The sequence below is a fragment of the Macaca thibetana genome, chromosome 13 (assembly GCF_024542745.1).
Source record: "Macaca thibetana thibetana isolate TM-01 chromosome 13, ASM2454274v1, whole genome shotgun sequence".
NCBI lineage: Eukaryota > Metazoa > Chordata > Mammalia > Primates > Cercopithecidae > Macaca > Macaca thibetana.
In genome coordinates, this window is record NC_065590.1 from 63844469 (window position 1) to 63858634 (window position 14166).

The 14166-nt window shown below is 48.7% G+C and overlaps 1 protein-coding gene across 11 annotated transcripts in view; it reads left to right on the plus strand.

The window, feature by feature from the left end:
- Positions 1-14166, plus strand: part of THADA (THADA armadillo repeat containing) — a 352471-nt gene that overhangs the window by 304071 nt on the left and 34234 nt on the right. The gene's annotated exons all lie outside the window — the stretch shown is intronic.

The window sequence follows — 14166 nt, forward strand, 5'->3', positions numbered from 1 at the left end:
TTTAGTGGGAAAGCCACAAACAGTAGGTAAACAAATGGGCATGACTGTGTTCCAATAAAATTGTACTTACAAAAATAGGCAGCTTCTCAGATTTGATCTACTAGCCATAGTTTGCTGACCCCTGCTCTAGGACATCCTAGAGAAAAATTATTTTTAAAGGTAGAAATTTAATAAACTGTTAGGTCTTTTGCTAGTTACATTGTCATCGGTTTTAAATAAGGCCAAGTCTCTATTATCTGTGTGGTTCCATAACTCAGGAATCACAAAACCATCATTTTGTTCCTGTGTGAGTTTTTGTGTGTGACAGAAAGCGACAAATGATTATGTGTACATTAAGTTTCTCTACTTTGTGTCCTAGCTGCTCATTTGATAATGACATGAACCCAGGAGGGAAGAGGGGAGTGGAAAGAAGAGCACCCTAGCTGGGTAGTCCTGAGGTCACAGCCATAGTATAAGCGGTTACAGCCCCGGGCCCGGGGTCATGTGCATGTAATGGCAAATGCTACAAAAGCAGAAAGGAACTCAGGCTGTGGGTAGAAAATGGGCTGCTGGATGGAAGAGACAGGGGGCAGATGGAGTAGACGTAAGATCACACCTCTGGACAAGCGGCCATCTAGGAGGATGCCTGCTTTAGTGGACTTGGATTCTCTTGGGGCTGGGTGTCAGGAAAGGTCTCTGGATCAGCCGTCCCAATGAGAAGCAAGAACACTGTTTTGAGGCAAGGGATCAAAGCTGAGCAAAGAAGTTCACCTTAATAGACAACAGAATGAGAGAAGAGGAAGCCAGATAGCCTTTGTAATTGATGCAAGGCCCCACATCAGTTACTCTGGCTGGGGCTGCTTGCCAAGGCAGAACACAGGACTGTGTTCCCTGGAAGCCTCCCGAGATGTGTGAACCTTCCAGGATCTGAATCCGCAGTCTAAATGGTCTGTGCATGCTTCTCTGCCTATGTGGAAGAAGCTAGTTTTGGAATAATCTCTCAGTGATACTGCACCAGGGCAGGTTTCGCCTAGATCAGCTTTTCCTCTCAGGAGGATAGCATTTGGAACGGAGCCACAAGTGATATGCAAGCAGGCTCGCCTCAGCCCCCAACCTGCCAGACTTCCCCAATAGCTAAAATTCTGCCATTGGTAATTTATTCATTTTTCCAATTTCAGCATTTGCTTAGAAGGACACACAGAAAGCCCAGTGAGTGCTCAGTAAACATTTGTTGGAATATAATACACAGTAGATTCCGTACCCAGCCCAGCTTGATTTTCTTAAGCATAAAATATAGATCTTTTTCTTTAGACTGAAAAGTAGCTGAGGACTGAGAATTTTTTCAGGACCCTGATTTTTTTCTTTAATCAGAAGTTAGGCAACTGATTCATCAGAACAATATTGTCTTGTTTTAGGCCAGGCGCAGTGGCTCACGCCTGTAATCGCAGCACTTTGGGAGGCTGAGACGTGTGGATCACTTGCGGTCAGGAGTTCAAGACCAGCCTGGCCAATATAGTGAAACCCCATCTCTACTAAATATACAAAAATTAGCTGGCGTGGTGGTGGGCACCTGTAATCCCAGCTGCTCGGGAGGCTGAGGCAGAAGAATCTCTTGAACCCGGGATGCATAGGTTGCAGTGAGCTGAGATAGTGCCACTGTACTCCAGCCTGGGTGACAGAGCAAGACTTCGTCTCAGAAAAAAAAGAACAATATTGTCTTGTTTTACCATCTCTCAAGGATATCAAGTGCTGGTGGTAACTTCACATTCATTCAACATACAAGGATTTTGTAGAATCACTGCTGATGTTTTCCTCTTTGGTGTTCCACGTTAATTATCATTGAGTCTTAACTACCTTAAAAGTACATGTTGTTTCTTTTGTCCCCAAATCAGTGGTTGGCTAAATGCCACAGTAAAATAACATTATTAAGTTGTGTTAATATTTAACATCTTCTTTGAGAAGTTAAAATTACAATGAAAAAATTAAAGTTAGTTCTCAGTTTTCCTCCAAGAAAGAAATACAACGCAAGAGCTCCACACCTCTGAGATCTCCCACTGTCAGTGAGGGATGGATGCAGACGGAGCGCTGCTCTCAGACTGTCTTCTAGCAGCCTGCTGGAGGAGCTTGAGGAATTAGGAGGTGCATTCTGTGGGGTCTCTCTGGAAAGGGTCTGGAGAGTGGAGTGGGCCCAAAGGAAGGGAGAGATGTGACACAAGTGAGAGCAGAACAGTCAATGCAGAAAGAGAAGTTGGAGCCAAAGCCTGGAGTTGGGGAGAACCTGGGAGCTGATTGGGCAGCAGTGAGTGGACTTCTGTGGTCAGAACACAGGCTTAGGCCAGGAAAGGAAGAGGAGCAGGAAATGAACTGAGCAAGGCAGGGGCACCCGCTTGTGGGATGGCTCAGTACCAAGCCCCGATCTCCTTCTGCAGGTAATGGGAAGCTGGAGAGGGTTTAAAGCAGGAATGAGGTGGGAAGGTACTCAGAGGAGACTGGTGTTACAGGAAACATACTTGTGGGATCTCTGCAGCAGTGTGTGAGATGGGCCAGGGCTGGGGATGAGTAAGGGGATTTATTAAGCAGGGAAATCAGCTGGGGGCTGGCAGCGACAGTCCTCTCCAGCTGCTCTCAGTAGGGATGGGGTGGAGAGGAGAGGACTGATGTGTGAGAGTACTGGTTGGGGTTTGGGTAATCTCCACATGGGGAGTACTGCTGTGGGAGGTGGGAGAGAAGGGAAAGCATGAGGTGACTTCAGAGTTTCAAACCTATGAGGTGTCCAGGGAAAAATACCGAGGCATGCCTCTGGCACTGATGTAGAAGTCAGACCGTGGCATTCCAGGAAGTGAAACTACCAGGAAATCGGGAAAGGCAGTCAGAGGCCACAAGTCACTGAGATCCAGGACAAAGTATTCCTTAGGTCTTGGAGAGCTCGACAATAGAAATGGAGAGGGCAAAGGGAGACCTTCATCTCCTGTGGGAACAGAATAGACTGGGCTCTGTCCTGCCTTCCTCAGAACGCAGCACAGCTATCCTGGGATCTCCAGTGCTCCTTAACAGATCTTTCTTTCTGTAGAAGAGGCAAGCGTTAAATGCTTGCACTTTCTGGAACCTGTAGAAGAGGCAAGCGTTAAATGCAGTCATTCAGACTTCCTCACCCTAAGATATCGTTTTGAATAATTGGCTTTAGGTCTAGATTTGAATTAGTTAATGATTCTAGAAGGCCTGGGGAAAATAATGCCATGATTAGCTGGCCCTCCTGAGAATGGATTTCTTACTCACCTTTTTTGCCTGCTGGAATCTCCTGCACATGCTTCACCCCGCATAGGGAAGCATGAAACTCACAGCCTATCAACAACTTTCTCCCTGCAATGTCTGAAGCACCCTCAGCCCTTAGAAGTATGGACATCAGGGAGCCCCAGCTGCAGGACCCTCTCTGCCCCTCCCTCCCCACTCTGTACCAATCATGGAGCCTGCAGAAGGGAATGGAAGAAATGACATTTCCAGGACTTAAGAGTAAAGGATTGAAATTCGCAGCTAGGAGAAAAAAAAAATGTGTGGGCCAGACTCCAGGCAAGGCTCCGCCTTCCTCCTTTCCCTGCTCTGACTTCAGGCCTTGAAATGCTGAGGAAAGAGCTCTAATGAAAGAGCAGGAGATGCTCAAGGCTGTCTCTGCAGCTCCCCACCCTCTTCCACCAAGCGGCCACTTGGATCTGTTTTATATACCACATCGGGGATTTAATGTCAGATTTCATTTGAACAAAGGCCTCTGTGTGGGAAAAACAACGTGGACAATATTTAACTTTAAATCCCGGCATTTGTACGATTCTTAAGTTAGGCAGAGTTCTGGGTGAGAGCAGCAGGGGAGGAACCCATGCAGGTACAAATTTGTGAAGCTGCCTTCAGAGGAAGAGAAGATAAGAAAGGTATCTTAGAAGGTTAGAAGGGCTAAAAGAAAGAATCCAGTGATTGGGGTTCTTCCATAGCCTTTCCTACAAGCCAGGGGGACCTGAGCCTTTTCTTTTTGTAGAGCTCTTTCACTCCGATGCAAGTTATCTGGTGTGGCTTAGCTGGAAATACTGCAGAGAGTTAGACCGAAGGACTCCAGGATGGACTTAAGGACGGCTAGATCAGGAGGTTGCCAGGCAGAACCCCATATGTTCCACTTAGCGGAGGCAGGGTGCTTCTGGGAGCTGGATGGGCCATGGGGACAGGGCAGGCAGGGGGATGGCTTTCTGGACTTCCCTCAGGCTTCTTGCTTTTCCTGGCACTGGATCTCCCTCTCTTGCTCTTTCAGCTTCAGCCACTGTTGGCCACCTAATTTAGATGGCCTGCTCCCGTTCCCGTCTCCTTTTGTAAGGCTCAGAAAACAGTTTCCGGCCAGGTGTGGTGGCTCATACGTGTAATCCCAGCACTTTGGGAGGCTGAAGTGGGCAGATCACCTGAGGCCAGGAGTTCAAGACCAGCCTGGCCAACATGGTGAAAACCCATCTCTAATAAAAATATAAAAATTAGCTGGGCATGGTGGTGTGCATCTGTAGTCCCAGTTACTCAGGAGACTGAGGCAGGAGAATTGCTTGAACCCCGGAGGTGGAGTTTTCGCAGTGATGCAGTGAGCTGAGATCATACTACTGCATTCCAGCCTGGGCAACAGAGCGAGACTCCATCTCAAAAAAAAAAAAAAAAAAGGGAAAACGGTTTCTGCTTGAGTTGATACAGGATAAGCGAAGGCACTGAGCAAGGGGTGCCAGATTTCATGCCTGTTGTTAGTGTTTTGGTTCAAGAAGGATGACTTCTTGGTAGAAACTTTATTATGGAAAAATGTATATGTAAGACCTTGTGGGTAGGCAAGCAGGCAGATCAGCTGTAGCTCTTTTTGTTAGAATACTGTCTCCAAGTAATTCTGGTCCCTCTTTCCTAGCAGGCCCCTTGCCCACAAAAAGTCATGTAAAACTTCTGCTTGTCCTGCCAAATATGGACATTTAGTGGGAATGCATTAAATCCCATCTTCTCGACAGCACCCCTGCCCTCCGGGATCTCCCCATTCCCTGAACCGCTGCAGCATTTGGTTATTGTATCATCACAGAGCCTTTGCTGTTTTACACTTTTATCATTTTCCCTTTCCTGTGCTTTAGTTCTCTCTTCCCAACTAGCTCTCATGAACTTAGAGACTGTTTTCTATTAGGTACACAGTGGGTGCTCAATTTGTGTTAATGGATTGACTTTTCACCACAGTCAGGTGGCAAAAGAAGCATGAGAGTACGCTTTGAAATAAGGAAACTCCGGAACAAGCAGGCAGACCCTCTCCGCTGGAACCAGCTCAAGGGGCAGCGTTTTTCACTGATTCATACCAACTAGGGTGGCAGTCTTGCTGACTCGCGCACTGTCCGGGTCTGGTAGGCTGAGTTTGCAGCCTGTAGTGTTGGGTCCCTCCTCACTCCTACCTCTGAAGTCTGGGTCTTGGATTACAGGACCAGAGAGCCAGCCTGGGGCTGCAGGGACCATGGCCCTGGGTTACCTGGGAGACACCAAAGGAGCCTCCTGTGCTTGGCATGGTGACCTGTAGAGACTGGAATAACAATGGTGTTTAGCAGGGAGGTGGAAGAAGGGAAGTAGGAGTGAGATGTAGAAAAATGAGACTCAGAGGTTAGAGAATGGAGCAGTAGGCAAGTGGCATTGTAAGGTTGAGTCCAAGCAGCCATGTAGCCAGGGCAAGGCAAAGAAGGAAAAAACCAACATCTGCACACATATATACATGTGGCATCATCGTCACCCACACAGAACCCATGAGCCAGCATGAAAGGATGAACACTTCTCATATGCCCTGACCCTTGAGCAAACAGGGAGGGAAGCCTGGGAGGAGAGAGATAGGGAGGCCTGGGTCACTGTGACATTTTCCAGTGGCCCCATGGAGTGAGACAGCTCAGTCAACAAAGCCCCAGGCCTGTGGGACTTCACACTGAGTCACAGATGCTTCCACCCCTGGAACCTCTAAGTCTGCCCACCACTCTCAGACCTGCAGCAGGCCATGTGCTTTTTTCAGTTCCTGCCAGATCACAGGGTCAGGCACTAGAAGGGCTCCGCAAGTACTGACTGCCTCCCTCCTTCTCCTGCCTTCCATAGGCTCTTTCCTAATCACCTCAGGTATATCGTCTTCAAAGTGCCTTTTCTGCTCTGTGGTGCCAGAGCCTGGCCCCAGACTCAATATTATAGATGTACCAAGTACCTTTTTCTAAAGAAGAATGACCCAAAAAAGTTAAGAATCACTTTATACTAGAATATATCCTCCTGCCTATCTCCAAGCCTGGCCTAAATTCCTCTTCAGATGAGTTACACTTATTTGCCTCCATCATTTCCTTTTATTTTTATTTTTATTTATTTTTTTTTTTGAGACAGAGTTTTACTCTTGGCACCCAGGCGAGAGTGCAGTGGTGCAATCTTGGCTCACTGCAACCTCCGCCTCCTGTGTTCAAGCAATTCTCCTGCCTCAGCCTCCCGAGTAGCTGGGATTACAGGCACACACCACCATGGCTGGCTAATTTTGGTATTTTAATAGAGATGGGGCTACTACATGTTGCCCAGGCTGGTCTTGAACTCCTGACCTCAAGTGATCTGCCTGCCTTGGCCTCCCAAAATGCTGGGATTACAGGCGTGAGCCACCGTGCCTGGCCATTCATCATTTATATGTGTCTACTTTAAAATTCTAAGTTGGGGCTAGGCACAGTGGCACATACCTGTAATCCCAGCACTTTCAGAGGCCGGGGCAGCCAGATCACTTGAGCCCAGGAGTTCAAAACTAGCCTGGGCAACATGGGGAGATCCTATCTCTAAAAAAATTTTTTTAATTAGCCAAGTGTAGTGGTGCATGCCTGTGGTTCCAGCTACTGAGGAGGCTGAGGTGGGAGGATCACTTGAGCCCAGAAGGTCGAGGCTACAATGAGCCATGATCATGCCACTGCACTCCAGCCAGGTCAACAGAGTGAGACCCTGTCTCAAAAAAACAAAACAAAGCCAAAACTCTAAACTGTTTTCTGACCCCTTCTCTTACTCCTACTTAAGATAGTCTAGAGATTTTTCTTACTATTTAAGTATGAGATGAGAAGTGGTCAGATAAGGGTATTCAGTCATTCATTTGTTCATTCATTCAACAAATACTTACACAGTGCCTGTCCACCAGGCTTGTTTCATGTGCTAGTCCAAGCCACCACCATCTCTCCCCAGACTTCTGCAGCCTGGTCTTCCTGCCTCTATTTTTATTTGCTGAAATTCAGGCTTGCTTCTTCAGGAGTAAAACAGATGGTACTGCTGTCCTGCTCAGAACTCTTGTCTTGGCTTCCCATCTTAATCTGGGTAAAACCTAAATTCCTAAGGTAACATACAAAATCCTAACCAGTCTAGCCCCTGCCACTCCTCCCCTAGCCACTCCAGCCTTCTTTCGGGTTTTCCCACTCCGAAGCCCATTCCAACCTCAGGGCCTCTGCAATAGCTGTTCCCTCTGCTTGGAATATTCTTCCCTCGTCCCGCATGGCTGACTCCTTCATATAATTCCAATCTCAGCTTCAGTGTCATCTGCACAGGGGTACTGCCTTGACCTCTCAGACTACAGTAACCACCCAGTTATTTGCTGTCATTCATCCCACTGGTTTAATTCTCTGCATAATTTTATTTATTTGTTATTTGTTTCTCTCCACCGGAATAAAAGTTCCAAGAGGCCGGGCGCGGTAGCTCACGCCTGTAATCCTAGCACTCTGGGAGGCCGTGGCGAGTGGATCACCTAAGGTCAGGAGTTCGAGACCAGCCTGACCAACATGGTGAAACCCCCTCTCTACTAAAAATACAAAAATTAGCTGGGCGTGGTGGTGCATACCTGTAATCCCAGCTACTCAGGAGGCTGAGGCAGAAGAATCGCTTGAACCCAGGGGCCAGAGGTTGCAGTGAGCTGAGATTGCACCACTTCACTCCAGCCTGGGTGAAAGAATGAAACTCCGTCTTAAAAAAAAAAAGTTTCAAGAAAGTAGGATTTTTGTCTTGTTTGTTTGCCGCTATATTCTCAGAACCTGGCACATAATAGATGTTCAATAAGAATCACTGTTTGGTGATCAACTGAATGAATGAATCGAGAAATGCATCTGTCAAAGTAGTTAAACCCAGTAAGAACCTTAGTGTTTTTCAGATCTATCTGGTGGGGGAAACTGTTTGGATTCTGTGTTGTGAAATTGCCCTGAGGTCACAGCATTTTCTTGTTATGGCAGATTAAATCGCCTGCCTTAGTCCTCACCTCTTCCTAGAGACATGAATTCAACAGCTGATGAGGAACTGATGGAGCATCTACTAAGACTGGGCACTGTAGAAAATCCTGGACTAACTCCTTCTCTCCCTTGTCATTGCATACTGGATCATGCAGGATGAAATTTCTTGAGCAAGAGTTTCATCCATAGGGGCCCACATGCCTAGCACAGGGCCGGCCCTGGGAAGTGCCCAGCAGGGGGATACTTGCCAGTTGCTCATCAGGTCCCAGGTGAGGGACAAGAGCCAAGGCTGCATGAATCGATCTGGAAGGCCTAGGGGAGGTGGCCCCTTCCTCCCAGAGCCCTGTCTGCTCTTTCCCACTCTGAGCAGGCCAGTGGGGGGACAGGGGAAGGAGAACCTCATCACCTCCCTCTTGATGCTCCTGTTTCTTTTTATCCCCTTTGATCCTCACAACACTGTGAGATACTTTATTATCTCCTCCATTTTATTTATATTTTTATGTTTTTAAAGGTGGGTTCTCACTGCATCACTCTGGCTGGAATACTGGTGGCTGTTCACAGGCACGCTTGTAGCTCACTGCAGTCTTGAACTCCTGGGCTCAAGGGATCCTCCCACCTCAGCATCCTGAGTAGCTGGGATTATAGGGACCTACTATACTTCCTCCATTTTAGATGTGAATATGCAGAAGTTCAGAGAGTTGAAGGAATGGGCCCAAAGTCCCAAGGCAGATAAGTGTCAGAGCCAGAGTTGGAGCTCTGGTGACAGAGGCCTTGCACTCTCCGAGCCTCTCTGAGTCAGGGAAAGGAGTCCAAACCTGGCATCTAGTTTAGAACCCAGGAGTTAAGAGAAAGGGATGCACTGAAGGTCTTCTAAACTCACTGTTGTGTTTGAAAGAAGACACTGGAGTCACAGCGTAAGAAAATGGGTTGGGGACCAGAGCTGAGATACCAGAGTGTGCCCTGGGGAAAGGGAATAGAGGGCAGATGCAGCAAGAGGTGGCAGGTGGTCCTCTGTTAAGGCTGCTGCTGTTCCTGTTCTCCAGTGCCCCTCCTGGAGGGAGGGAATCCCATGACTTGAGGGTTTTAGAGCCTCTAACTTAGAGATGTGGAAATTGAAGCCCAGGAAAGGTAAATGATTTCCACAGTGTCACATAATGAGTAGAAAAACGAGGTCTATGACACTGTCTCCTGAGGCCCAGGACAGTACCTCTACTGTCCCCCAAGCCTTGATTTTTACAGAGGAAGTGACAGAAATGTAGGGATACCCACCTGAGAATAATCCAGACTCAGAGGGTAGAGAGGAGCTGGCAGGGTGAGATGGGGTGGTGTAGGGTAAGGGCAGAGAAGATGGAACACTGCCTTGAGAAGAGGGCTTGGAGGAACTCCAGCAACACTGGGGTGGGAAGAACTAAGTGTTCTGTGAAACCAGCCATCTCTCAGCAGTCAGCAATCAAACCACACCCTGAGTCAGCCCAGGATTCCACTGCCTTGGTCTCTCTGGGCCTCTCTCCATGGCTGACTGGGTCTTCCTCTTATTGTCAGTGGGGCTGCAGGGGAGGAAACAGAAGAGGCTAGGAATTGCAGTCCTACCCCGCTGTGAACCAGTGGAGGGTGAGAGGAAATGGCTTTTGAAGGAAGATAGTTATGTGGGAGCCAGTTATCTGTTTTCTCATTTATTTCTTCAAAAGAAAGAGATTTGACCAAGGTAGGCCATCGTCCGCACCTCCACCCCCATTCCTGCCAGCTGCAGTGGGCGGGCACAGCGGAGCTCCAGTTGCCGCATTCCAAGTTGCATGTGCTGTCAGTTGCTGTTCCAGAGAGCCTGGGCCCCCTGACGTTCACCTGCGTCTCAGCGAGTGCGTCACTGGCAGCAGCTCCCATGATGTGCAAAAGCAGGTGCAAACGTCTTCGATCTGCTGGCCAGTTACGAGTGCCAGTGAGTACCCTGGCTGGGCCTGGTTGCTGGGGTGATGGGATTGTTACCATGGCCTCCCAGTGACTAATCCCCAGAGAGACAACAACAGGCTCCTTTCGAGGAAATGAGGGTCATTTTTGCATCATTTTGCCCCGACTCTTGCTGCTTCTGAAAGCCGAGCTCTCTGGCCACGGCGACTGACCCCTGTGGGTGATGATAAGCCCTCGGTCTGAGGCTTAGGCCATCTGGTGCTGACGCCGCTGCAGGCTGTTGTCTTCCCTGTTAGGGCAAGCCTGGTGCCTGGTGATCTTCCTTCTCCAGCTCATGGCCTCAGCTCTCCTCTTCTCTGCTTTCCTTTTCCTCAGGAACTTCCGCTTTCCTCAGCAAGGCCATATCACAATGCAGGATTTCTCTTTTCACTGTGGCGAGCAGGCTTCCTTTTTGAACCTAAGCCAGTTTCAGGTGTTAGGGTCACTGCTCTGTCAGGGGTGGCAAGATGGGCCCCCCCACTGCTTTCTCATTCATCCCTGGTTCAAGGAGGATGACTCCTCCAGCCCCAGCTTCAGGCCTGACTCTATCGGGAGCACCCCTCCTGAGCATCCCAGCCAGCACTGGCACCTGCCCTTTGCCCTCCTGAGTTCACTCAGCCACAGACTTCTTCCATCCCAACAGCCAGATGAAGGTCAGACCCAGGCTGTCATGACAGTGCTGCCCGAGAAGTTCTGCAGGGCAAGGGTGGGGCCCAGGAGAGGCCTCCTCACTGGCCAAGCTGGTGGCCCCTCCTTCCTCACCATCCTACGGTTATCCAAGGAGGCATAAAGGGTGACACCTGAGACCTGGGAAGCCCTCATCCAACCCACCAAACTCTCCAGTTCTGTTCTCAGATCTCCCAGAAGATGCTTGGTGGATTGTGAAAGCCTGGGCTTCCTTGTTTTTGCTGCTCTCTTTTTGACTACAGGAGTCCCCATGCAAGACCTCTCATGGGCAGAAGAGCAGAATGGAGAGTGGCTCTGGTGATGGTGGGTCAGTACAGGGAGGGTGGTTCTCTGCACACATGGGGCAGGGTGTGTACTTTGAGATAGAAAGGTGTGTTGGGAATCTGTGCACCTTTCAGAGTGTCTGTTTGTAAGGAGTATACAGCCCCAGTTTGGATGTGAATGTGTGTATGAGCATCAGGAGGAGAATGGTATTTGAGAGATGTGCTCTGACCTGTTCACTGATGCATCGTGATGAGCTAAAAGTAAGAAATCCCTCCCTCAATGTCAAAATGGCCAGGAAATCCTTGCTGTACTTCAGTCACTGCGTTTGTCAGAAGTGAATTTCTTGTGAGGCTGATCTACAGGAGCAGAGGCAGAGAACAGCAGGTGGGAATCAAACACAAAGAATTGGCCTTGACAGCAGCTTGTCTTCTCCCTCTCTCCCTCCTCTCCCCTCCCTCCTTTCCCCTCTCCTGCCTCCCCACCTCCAGCTGAAGTACTGAAGTTACTGGAGTACAACCAGGGCTGTCAGCTTGGGGCGTATCTTGAAATGGACTTTCTGAAGTATTTTCTGGGGTTTCAAGCATGAAACAGCTGATGTTTTAGTCAGGGTATAGATTTGGCATCTGTGAGAGAAGTTAGTAGTGGCTTCAACAAGTCAGTAGCTTATTTCTTCCTCACATAGAGCACTCAGTAGACTGGTGTGATGGTCCATATGGTAAGGGGCCCACACCTTCTTTCTTAGTGCTCTGACATTTTCAAGACACACCATCCCTCACATGGCCCCAGATGGCAGTGCCAGCTCCCACTTCCATGTCCACAATCTGGTGAGCAGGAAGGCAGGAGGGAGGGGCCAACCTGGAAGTCACATGCACCATTTCCGTGGATCTCATCGGCCAGGCCCTCGTCATCTGCCGCAGGTCTCAGCCGAAGAGGCTCAGAAATCATGTGTTGAGCTAAATGGACGCACGCTCAGCTAAAAAGCCCATTTCTATGTAAGTGGGGAGGACTGGGTTTTGGGAGACAGGAACTTCATTTCTCGCAATCTGCTATCTTCTTATTTTTACCAGGTCCTAATCACTGAGGTTCTGGAAAGTGCCAGCTGCATGGGCACTAACAGCTGGGGACACAGGGATGAATTAGATAGAGCGTCTGCTCCTAAACTGTTGGGAGTCCACCCTCTCAGGTGGTATGCCACCTAAAATCAACAGACCTTCCTTTACATATATCCAAATCATGTTTTCTCTTAGCAATTTACATGGCTAATTTTATAAGGAAGTAACCATTAATAATAAGAATTTTGTTCAAAACGTTCTCACCAACTTGGTAAGTTTGGTTGCTGATCCCTGTTCCATCTCTTAGGACCACACACATCACCCAAAATGCAGACACTTCCTTAGGAAACAAGCCCACAAGCTTTGCAGTTGCATTACCGGTAGCAAGAATTTACTAGAAAGGTAACTTTTTAATTGAGGGGGACTGGGGAGGAAGAATACGCTTAGTAGAGACCAAAAAAATGGAGCAATGGCAGGAGGGAGGGAGCCACACTCAGAAGGGAGCAGGAATGGGGAAGTGGAGAGGGGAGGCCGCAGTTCGGCACCCAGTGCCTGTTCCACCACTGTGCTTACGCATGGCAGGTCCTCCCTGAGCCGGTCAACCTGGTTAAGTGTCGCGATTCTACCCAGCCCTATGCCCTCCTTTCCCACAAAGCCTTTCCAGTCTTTGTGTCTCTACTTAAGTCACACCCACACAGTTTAGCTCTTACATTGCTCCTTCTTTACGAGTCTCCTCCTCTCACCCACACTAAGCTTTTTAAGGGCTGAGGCCTCCATCACAGCAGAGTGGAGCACGTTACATTCTAGAGTGGCTCACGACAGGGAGACCTATTGTTTCTGTAGCACAGCCTGGTTTTGGAGTTGAATGTAGACATGGGGTTTGAGATGGGCAGCTTCCCTTCAGTCAGTGCCCTGCTCAGCCTCCTGGCAAGCCCAAGGGCCCCAACAATGAGCCTGTGGGGTCAGGTCACACTGGGACAAGTTGATAAGGGCTCCCCAAGCAACCCAGTCCCATCACACCAGAAAATGAAATTCCCCCTCTTTTAAAAGCCACTCATAGAACATAGTAGTGGTTCTGCTTCAGACCCTCAAGTGTGTGTGTGTGTGTGTGTGTGTGTGTGTGTGTGTGTGTTTTCAAAAGTAAAAAAAAAAAAAATCAGGTTATCCTCCTCGCCCCCTTAATCTGTTCCAAATGAGAACACTTAGAAAACTCCCAAGAACCCGCTCTGTTAAGAAAATTGGTTTCTGCTGTGGAGTGGGTCGGGGTGGGGAATGGAGTTAGGAAAATATATGGAACCTGACAGAAGACATTGGGTTTGTGTTTGGAAAAGGATTCGGGTTGTTTTCAAGTTTTGAGTTACAGCCTGGGCGTGTTGGAAGAAGTGGGATCGTACAGCACAGCCTCTGTAGGCTTCTCATTCAGCTCCTCCTGCCTGCCCAGCCCCTGTTAGAGATGCCTTGCTTGGCAGGCTAGCTGGGAAACCTTCTTCATAAATAACTCCTCGGAGGAGACAGGAGTGATAACAGACGTTTTAAGTGGAAGCCGAGCTGCTTTAAGCACTTAGGGAAGGGCCCTGCACGAGTCTGGCCCCAGGATTCTCCTTGCCAAGCAAGGGAACGCTCTTAAAGCTTTCAGTTTGGTTCCTCTAATTTTATTATTTCTCTAACCTCTCTAACTAGCAGAGTGATTGAGGCTCTGATTGTGAGTCCTGTTTTTATTTTTCACACTATTTTTATACTTTTGAAGCTGTGGTTTTAAAATATACACTCAAAAATGTTGGCTCAGCACCCGCGAGGCCCAGGAGGTTGTCCAGATGCACGGGGTCCGGCACTGCTCCCAGCAGCCTTTCAGTGCCCCCGCCGCCACCGCTGGCCTTTGGGGACGGATGAAATGGGCAGGAGTTGCTGTAAGAGATTGGTCCAACCACAATCTAGCTTCTGGCCAAATATTTCAGATTCGACTCTGAGAAACTAGCAGGAATCTTGTTCTGGTGGCT